Genomic DNA, 9,787 nt, shown 5'->3' with positions numbered 1-9,787 from the left:
GGAGGCACCCAAACCTGAAACCTGCAAAAGCCTAGATTTTCCTACCACGTATAGAGAGACGGGACTCTCTCCAAATGATGGAAGCCCAGGGCGGGGAAGGAAAGGGTGACCCGCCTGATCCCATGCATCCAAGGCCCTGGCCCCACAGCTCTTTCCCGCTTGCCACCCCCTCACACCATCACCCAAAAATCTACTTTTAATGTTAACTGTGAACTAGATCTTTGTCCATCTTAACTCACACAATTTAAACCGCTTCTCCAGGAAGGTTGAGGACCGTTATTTTGTTCTGGATCAACAAGCTAATCTGAGACCTTCATATTTCTTATGTAGCTGATAGGACTTCTTATATAAGCCAGTCAGTAATTTTGAAATCAGCAAAAGAGAAATTTGAGTTTTCAATTGTGTCCTTCCTTTGCTGCCCCTTTCGACATCCGCTGACCCCTCAGTTGCAATGAGTCATAACATTTGCAGGCTTGTCTGAAAGCGTTGCAGACTATCTGATCCTTTCCCATAACTGCCTGACATGTGAACCATGAAAAATCTGTCTTGAGTTTAGAAAACCTTCATATGAGAAAAAAATCTTGGCTTTCTGAATAATAGCCAGTAATTCCCCAGAATTTAATATAATAGTCAACAAGATTAATTTTCACCATTACACACATGTACCTGGCTAGCTGTGATGCACTCCTGCGGAAAAAATAATAGAATCAATATAAAATATTGGTAACATCTGATATGTGACAGAACAGTAACAGAGGGCCAAATACTTCAAATAAAATTACGTGCCTGCATTGTTGGCTCTCAGGGCAGAGGGACTGAAAAGACTAATCTTGAAAGCATGATTTCTTTTCCGCCCGCCCCTGGCTTTCTCTTGGGAAAGAATTTGAAAGGTGGGAGCAGTCCTAGGGCTTTGTAAGATCAGATGGCTCAATTGGACGCTGACAGCCACGGAGGCTCCAGTGACTGCTTGGGGTGACAGGCTGAAGTGTTCACTGTCTCCTGAGGGCCTGTCCGGGGGCTGGCACACTGGAGAAGGTCAGGTAGAAGTTGGCATCTGCTTATCCCCTTTGATCATTTGCAGGCAAAACCAAACAATTTGCAAACGCCTGATTTAAAAGAACTGAGAAAAATACCAGACTGAAATCAGACTGGCTTTTTGCTCCCAGTCAGAGATTTTTTTAATGAGATGTCCAGTTATGCTTTCATCTTAAACATTGTTTCCAAGGAATCTGAGAGAGTGGGACTGGGTAGAGGCCTTTGGGGCTCACAGCCACATGCAACTTCAGTGAAATTAATTTTTCAAGTGCAGCGATAATATTAACTGTTATTGAGTTCTGTGCATCTAGCATCACACCATAGTATGTGCACATTTTATTATATAATGTATATAAATGAGCTACTATTGTTTTCTCCACTTTGCCAATGAAGAAAGCACATTTCTCAGAGGTTAAATAATTAACCCAAGGTGACAAGCAAGTAAAGCAGAGAACTCAGAACTTGAACCCAGATCTGCCCTACTCAAAAGCTCTTGATGAGAATCAGTACAGGGTACTTCAGGTCTCAAACGCAAAAAAATAGAGCCTAGTCTTTAAAGTAGGTCATATCTGGGTTCAAATCCTAGCTCCACCACTAACTAGTGACGTGTTCTCAACAAATTTCTTAATTTTGCAGAACCTCACGTTCTTTAGTGCCAAGCTGGGATGATTCTGAATGCCACAGGCTGAGTAATGGATAGGCCTGAAGTGTGACAGAACCCAAGCTGGACAGGCGCCCCCGGCTGACACGGCCATGGGTGGCTCCCCACTTGCCCGCCACTCATCTCTAAGGACCGGGCCGGCAGCTGCGGGGCATGGGGGGGTGGGGTCCCGGCCCGCAGGAGGTCCCGTGTGGATGACTGCACCAGCGTCCAGCTCAGGAACAGAGAGCAGAACTCAGGGCAGTGAATTTTATGGCGTTCGCCACCCCAAGCGCTGCTCCTGCAGTCCTCAGGGAGTCCAGAGCACACGTTTATCCAGACCGTGGGAAGCTGGTCCTTTCCAGGCGAAGGAAGGCTCCCGGTGGGCGCCTGGGCTGCCCGCGCGCCGACGCGCAGGTGGGCGCCGCGCCGACGGATGCCGACCTGCGGACCCTGCAAACCCGGACACGCGTGGGCGCCTCCGCCTGGCCCCGGCCCCCTCGATCAGCCTCGGCCCCCACCAGCGGCGCCCCGCCATTGTGTCCTCCCGTCAGGGCTCTGTGCCGCCCCACAGCACTGCTTACAGAACTTCTGATTCCACCCCAAGGGACAGCTGCTCAGCTTCCCGGGGACCGCCTGTACCTGGTTATTCATCCCAGGCCTGAGTCGGAGCTCGTCATAATTATTTTTTATTTATTGTTATTATTTTTTGCACGGGCAGGCACCGGGAACCAAACCCGGGTCTCCGGCAGGGCAGGCGAGAACTCTGCCACTGAGCCAACGTGGCCCGCCCGGCTTAGCCATTTGCTGAGTGGTTTTAACTGTAAAGGTGAGCAGTACCCGCCAGTGTCCGTAATTAGGACCTCAGTTTTATGTCTCATCTGACTATCTAAACGTGTGGCTTCATATGTATAGAATGGAATCGTGTAGAATAAATTCCGAAAATGTGTAGATTCTTGCACTTTCCAATGTGGTAACCATCAACGACATCAGTCATTTAAATTCAAATTAATAAAAATTTGCCGTTGTCGCATTTCAAGCGTTCACTAGCTACATGCAGGTCGGAGCTTCCACACTGGCCAGCACTGATATGGAACTTTTCCATCCCTACAGAAAGTTTAGTGGACAAAGCTGTCTAACTAATCTGCCCACATGAGGAAGGGGTAGCTAGAAAGAACTTTGACAAGCCCATACTTATTAAACTTCTTCAAAATGAAAGGACACACTTCTATTGAACTTCATCTAGAATATTTTCTTGAAAAATGTATTAAAACCTAATTATATGGGAAAGGAAATCTGTTTGCTGAAAACACAAAATTCTAAATCCATAATTACGTCTTTCCTTTTAGATACATATTTTGGCATTATTTTCTTGCATTCCAAGTTCTTTAATTTTGTTCTTTTCCCTCACATTGACTGTTTGAAATCTGGCACATCTAATGATTTCCATATTTGTGTCAACTGTAAAATTGCAAGATTGATGCTGCATGCCAATAGTATTAGTCCTTTTATTTCCATTTTCCAATCGTTTTTTACGAAGCAAAGAATGAGAACTAATGCAGTATTAAACATACGGTTCGAACACTGACTTATAGATAAAGATAACGACAGGCAATGCTGAACCAGACTGGCTTACACCAAGTTGTCATTAGAAGGGCGAAGTTTGAATGACAAATAAAAGTTAGCGAAGTGGTGACTGAAAGTAGAATGTAACCACCTACTCAGGTCAGCTGTAAATATTTATATTAATAATGCACACTGGGCACTCTCAGCCCCTTTGGGACGGATCCTCTATCTTGTTCCACCTGCCTTGGGCCCTTTAGAATGGCTGATGCATTGGGCACTGCGTGAGCAAGACTTTTCCTGGAAAGGACAGGGGCATTCTAAAAGATAAAAAAATTGATCACAGGGACGGGACTTTCTAAGACCCTATAAAATTGCAGTTTGAGCAACACGTAGAAATGAGGGCATTTCAGTCCAGTAGAAATAGGCTATTGGATATGGATAAGTATATCATATTGTTGATGTTCAGCTGTTCCCTGTTGTATAAGACACTCCCATGTAATAAGAAGCATAAATATCCACCCCTCATTATAACTTCCCAGGTGGAAATGGTCCGTTTGCTACTGCGACTCTCACTCACACTTCTGGGTCTAAGACCTCCCTGCTCCAGCAGTTTCTCCTTCAATAAACCTGTGGCTGTGGTGATTTTATTTTGACACCCAGAGGCTGATTTCTAGGACTGCCTCACAAGGCTCCTTTGCACACGATTTCCACTGGGCACTGTTTCCATTTGGGTGTGGTCAGTAGGAGACAATGTGGGGAAGGGCGGTCCAAGGGCCATGAATGCATCCCCCTGCAGCCTCCTGAGGGGTCCAGGCCAGCACAACGTCCTTCCTTCTGCAGTGACAGGTGCCTGTGCCATGGTAAGCACGTCCGGTCATTGCTGCCTTTTGGCTCAGGGCTGGTGGGGATGCACCATCCTGTGCGCTGTTCCAGGATCCCACATTGGTGAATAACCGTTTCACTGCATGTTTTCTTATCATCCATTCTGAATGTTCCGGCGATGCCAGCCAATCCTTGAACCGTTGATCTGAAAGAGTCTGGAAGCTCCGGACAAGCGAAATTGGGTTTGTTGATGCTTCGCTCTGTGCTAGTGTATATGCCTCTAGGAACCACCTGGCCTTTGACCACGTCTCTATTTATACTTTCTCCCATGACTTTAATGCTATTTATGTCCCGTTGACTCATATTTTATATTTCTTGCCAAAATTTCTACAAATTTATATAATAAAATGTGCATTGGATCTGTCTTTGTGAGTTTCCTATAGGCAGATCAAGATAAACACATCCCAAACAAAATTCTTCATTCCCCTCTCTATCTTGCTCCCCAACCCATCCTCTTCCCATCTTCCCTGCTTTAGATTTCAGTAAGTTACACCACAATCTACCCAAATGCTCAAACTATAAACCTAGTATTTATTCCATGTGTGTATTTTTGTTCCGGAACTCCCTTTATTCACTATTTGGACACTTAGTGAAACAAAACCTCTTGGAATAAATATTTTATTCATTATAACTAGTCATGGTAAACAACTTTTCTAACAAAAAAGCATTCAATTATAACTTTTCTACATTGTGGATTGTGCATAATCTTGATCTTACTGCATTAAGAACAAAAATTAAGGACCCCCAAATTTATAGCGCCTTTTTTGGGGTATGTGTGCATGGTCCAAGAATCAAACCTGGGTCTCCCTCATGAAAAGCGAGCATTCTACCACTGAACCACCCATGCACTCTTGTAGTGCTTTTTTGATCAAAGAAAATCTTTTCATGCAATTTAGGATCTCACAGTTTTATTGAATGACTCAGGAATCAGGCAGCATCCCACACAGTAAGTAGAAGAGAGCTCCCCCAAGGGAGTGGAAAGGGGAAGCCCATGTAGGGGGAGTGCTGAAGCAAGTGAGGAAATGTTCTGATTGAATGATGTTAGGTTTCTATTTTACATGGGGGGGGTGGTCTTCAAAGTGAGGAGCAGATAGTCATTGATTGGTGTGGTACGTTGTCCATTCTGATAAGCTTTGGCTAGTTATCACAAAGCTTATCTGCAGTGCTATAGGGTATGTTCCATTTTCTTGGAAAGTCCCTGCAGATCAATAATTTTCATCTTCTGGAAAAGCCTTCCTTGGAAAGGGGTCCCCCGCTCTCTCCCTGGCAACGTCCAATGTAGGTGGCCATTTTATTTTACATTTGGTAACTCTTTAGGTTCATGAATTCTTTCATGTAGGCCCTCAAGTAAAAATGGCTTCTAACTCTTTCCCTACCAAACCCTTCATGAACCTAAGGGCTTGAAGGGGAAATATTCCTTTTGCAACCACATCCTGCCCCTAGGCTCTTTCTTTATGCCAAAGACAAATGTTTGTGCTCATTGTCTGATCCTGAGTCACAGCTGCCTTCAAATTCTTTCCTTGTGCCTTGCAGGTAAATTGTTTTAGATGAGATTAGATTAACACAACTAATGCCATCAGGGAAAAATGACTTTGTTTATTTTACTTCTGCAAAATTTTATATGTGTATTTTTATAAATAGAGAGAAATGACCATGGTGGATTTCAAGGGACTGCAAAGATTTGCTTTTAGACATTTTGGTGTTTTAGAGCTAGAGGACAGATTTCTTTCAGAGCTTGTTAGTCATCAGATGTCAGAAAAGGACAGAAATGCATCTGATTCGTGGAATTACTTAGGAAAGAAGATTCACTGCAGGTGGTCACTTGGGGAATAATAATACGAAGCAGAGCAGCTGGTGATCAGGTACACGCAGGGTCACTGAGAATGCATGACTTTCTTTTAAAACATATCTCCTTCCTGCTTGATAATATCAGAAATGCCACAGTTAGAGATTTATTCTTTTATCATAAGGTTCCTTGTACCCCAAGGAGGCTAGTGCGTTGAACCTTAGAAGTCATCATGCCATTGTAATGCATTTATTAGCTGGTGTCCCAAAGCAGGTTCCGAAGAGTCAATGGAAGGAGAAGCAGAATGAGGGAAACAGGCTCTGTTTGGAGAAGAGGCAGAAAATATAAGAGAAGGACTGGAGATGGGGGTGAAAAACGATGTTAATTGTTGGGACGCATCAGGTAGACAAGGAGGTGAGAGGGAGACAGCTACAACTCAAAAATCATTAGGCTTGAGCAGAAGTGTCTACCTCCTCAGCCTTTGGTGCAGCACTTCACGTCCTTGGCAGTCTGGCTGGGCAGCTCTCCACTGTTTTATTGATCACAAGCCTTAGTTTTAACATACTTCCAGTTCCATGAGATTGGAATCTTCCCGATTTTCCTGAGATTTTGTAAAATGCTTTTGTGCTATGGTCTGCTTTTTACTTTTATTAACTTTTTGCATGCAACTAATTAAATGGTAAGAATGAAGGTATGTAGATTTGCGAGTGTTGACCTGTATTTTTTCAGACTGGGCGGGGGTGGGGGGGGTGGGGGTGGGGTGGTAAAAAGCTTTCCCTGTATGCGGAGGAAATGAAGGAGAGTGACTGGTTCTACCCTGAGAGGCAGGAGGGAGAGGATGTCCGTGGCAAGGGAATCACACACCTGTAAGCAGGAGGCAGGAAACTGCACAGGGTCAAGGCAGTGAAACCAGCCCATGAAGCTGAGGCTTCATAAGAGGTGAGATGTCATGCATTTTTTTTTACAAGCAGATCCTTAGGGTCTCTCCATATAAATCCAAGACATCCAGGTGAAAATAAAAAGTTAATCCTAGAAAGTTATATATTAACCCCCCAATTTTTTCCGCTTATGCTCGAACACTAATTTTATTTTATTTTCAAAGAATGTTGTGCTCTGCTTTAGCACCTTCAGGCTCACATGTGGCATGTTTTTATCTGCTGCTCATCCATGAGCATAAGGGACACATGCAGGGGACACAGTGGAAAGCACCTTCATCCCAGCCTCCCTCCTGGGCACATGAGGATGCACTATGGACTGCCTCAGTACCCAGAATCCACATGTAGAAGAGAGGAGAACAAAGGTCTTGTTGTGTGTCACTAATCTCAGACCCTGTCTTTGTGTAGGGGTGCCCATAATCTTCTTGGGTTTATTTATTTATTTTTTTATAGCACACAAACATTTTTTTTTTTTTAGGTGCATGGTCCGGGAATTGAACCCGGGTCTCCCGCATGGAAGGCGAGCATTCTACCACTGAACCACCCATGCACCCGCACACAAACATTTTGACATGAGCTGCTTGGACAATCGACCAAAGAACAATAAAGGGTATTACCATTCCAGATCCATGGTAGCTTTCTCATGTCCTCATATTCGGAATGTATTTGTAGTTCCTTCTAAGAGTGAAGGGCTCACAGATGTGATATAATGTGATGGAAGCAGAGATGCAGGCCAAGGAACCCCAAGGGTTGGAGCAAACCAGCACCAAAAGGCCATAGACTCTGGGGAAAAATGGGGCCTGTAGAGACCTTGACTTTGGCCTTCTAGCCTCCAAAACTGTGAGACAATAAATCCCTGCTGCTTAAGCCAACCAGGGTGTGGTATTTGTGGTAGCAGCCCTGGCACCCTGAGACACTCCTCCCTCTTCTGCAAAGCCAAAACTTGTTTAAAGAAGTTTTTGTTAAGGTATAGCCCAAGGACAAATATTAGATGCAGTTGGTCTTCATACATAAGAGAAGGAGGAAACAACTTACTTAGCTATTCTATGGGTAGTTCTTATTAAATTCCAGCATAACTACCCAGAACTTGGAACCTATAATTTCTAATGTTTAAAAAAGTATATATATATATAGTAGCCTTCTGTTATTATTTTATAGGCATAGTAACTTTTCATATTTTTATGAAAATATTAATTATGCTTATTTTTAAACTGTGTTCTCTCTTCTAGATGAATTTTGTTTTCCTGGGAAGCAGAATTTAAATTCCTCTCTCTTGTGATTTCCAAACCTTTGTCCACAAAGCTCCTGGCCTGTCTCTTAGCCCCTGGCTGAGTTTACTCTAAACTATCCTCTTGTAAATCAAACCTTTCTTTCTCAGCCCCAGGGCTATCTTGTTAATTGACCCCAAAAGTAATCCAGTGGTTGGAAGTCATGGTTTAAATGCCTTTTGCTTCCCAGGCTTGGGTCCCTACAGATCACATGTCAAACCGCGGGAAAGAAAATGCAGTGCTGGACCCCAGTGCAAAGACAGACGGGAAATTCAGTGATGAGTGGGCGATGGATGCAAATGGAAGCAGATAGTCTTACACAGTCCCCAGCCTCTGCTTTCTGCATCTGGCAGCACTAGCCTGCAGGCTGGCCCTCTCTCCAACTTGTAAGACCAATAGATGTTTTCTGTTCCTCAAAATATCTTCCCAGAAATAACCTGACCTTTAATCATTCACACGTTCTCAACCTACTTTATGAATGTTGTCCTGTATGGTTAAATCAAGGTGAAAAAAAATAAAACAACACCTGGGGAAAGAGTTTCTGCTTCTGAAAGAGCTTGAGGCCAAATTGGAAATGTAGTTTTTATCTTGACTATTTCTGTTTATTTTATGCACTTTATGAATATGTGGATTATGTAGGAATGTTTATACCTAGCGGATCCAAAACATAGCCTACCCTATTGTAAAAATGTCCTATTATTCTTTTAAGGTGATATTTAGGAGTCATTTATTCTCAAATGATGCCGGTTTCTATCTTTCTTACATTTAATCATGTTTTTCTCAAACGAATAAGGAACTTCTGGGATTCAGGGATGCCTCCTCCCATTTTGGGCATTACACACTTTGAATCCTATGGGCATACATATTAATTTCATGGAGATACACATTGAAATTGATGGACCATAGCGACTTTATTCACTCTCCCTCCGTCTTTGAACCTGTGGACATGTCTCTGAAATGAGGTGGCTGCAGAAGCTCCACTTAAATCTCTGGCCTCTGACCCTACTCAGAATCTGTGCTTCATATTACCTTGAAGGTCAGGTTTGGCAGGTGGCCTCTTTCCAAGGCTAAGGAAACCACTCCAGTGGGGTCAAACATGAATGTGTTCAGGACTACTTTTTCTTTTTAATTTTTAAATTTGCTTTCAATGATTGAATAGATCTTTTGGATGAGCCAGATGTACATATTCTCTTTCATCATTCAAAGAGGATAAGATAAGAAGGTGAGGATTTTTATGTCAGTCATCAGACTTTGAGAGTCAATTTGATAAATTGTAAAATTTATCAAATTAGATCATTTTGTGTAGACATCCGCCAACATTTATTGTCCAGAATGAACAAATTTACATGGCAACTTAACTCAGTTGTCTTTACATACACTATGCAACCATTGTAACTTGGTGAGTGATCGGGAAGTTTCATGGCATAGTAGTAAATAATCTGAGAGTTTTATTGACTTTTTTTCAATTACAAGGTGGGCATATGATTATTTTTGATTTGAAAGATTTCCGGTAGTTTTTAAACTGCTAACTAGAAGAAGCAGCTTTGCAGAGTGGACTTCAAGGCTCTTTCTCCTGACCTGCTTTCAGGTGCCCAGGGAGTGCCATGGCCAGCCCACCAAAGACCCTTGGATGTGATTGTAGCTGCAGGCCCCACACCCACTCGGCGGGAGCAGT

General features: G+C 43.3%; 1 non-coding gene across 1 annotated transcript; it reads right to left on the bottom strand.

Moving 5' to 3' along the window:
- Positions 1–7,323: 7,323 nt before the first annotated feature.
- TRNAG-UCC (transfer RNA glycine (anticodon UCC)) lies at positions 7,324–7,394 on the bottom strand. Its single transcript has one exon. It is a non-coding gene; the product is annotated as a tRNA-Gly (tRNA).
- Positions 7,395–9,787: the final 2,393 nt, after the last annotated feature.

Source organism: Tamandua tetradactyla, chromosome 18 (genome assembly GCF_023851605.1).
Source record: "Tamandua tetradactyla isolate mTamTet1 chromosome 18, mTamTet1.pri, whole genome shotgun sequence".
NCBI lineage: Eukaryota > Metazoa > Chordata > Mammalia > Pilosa > Myrmecophagidae > Tamandua > Tamandua tetradactyla.
This window is presented reverse-complemented; position numbering and strand designations above follow the sequence as displayed.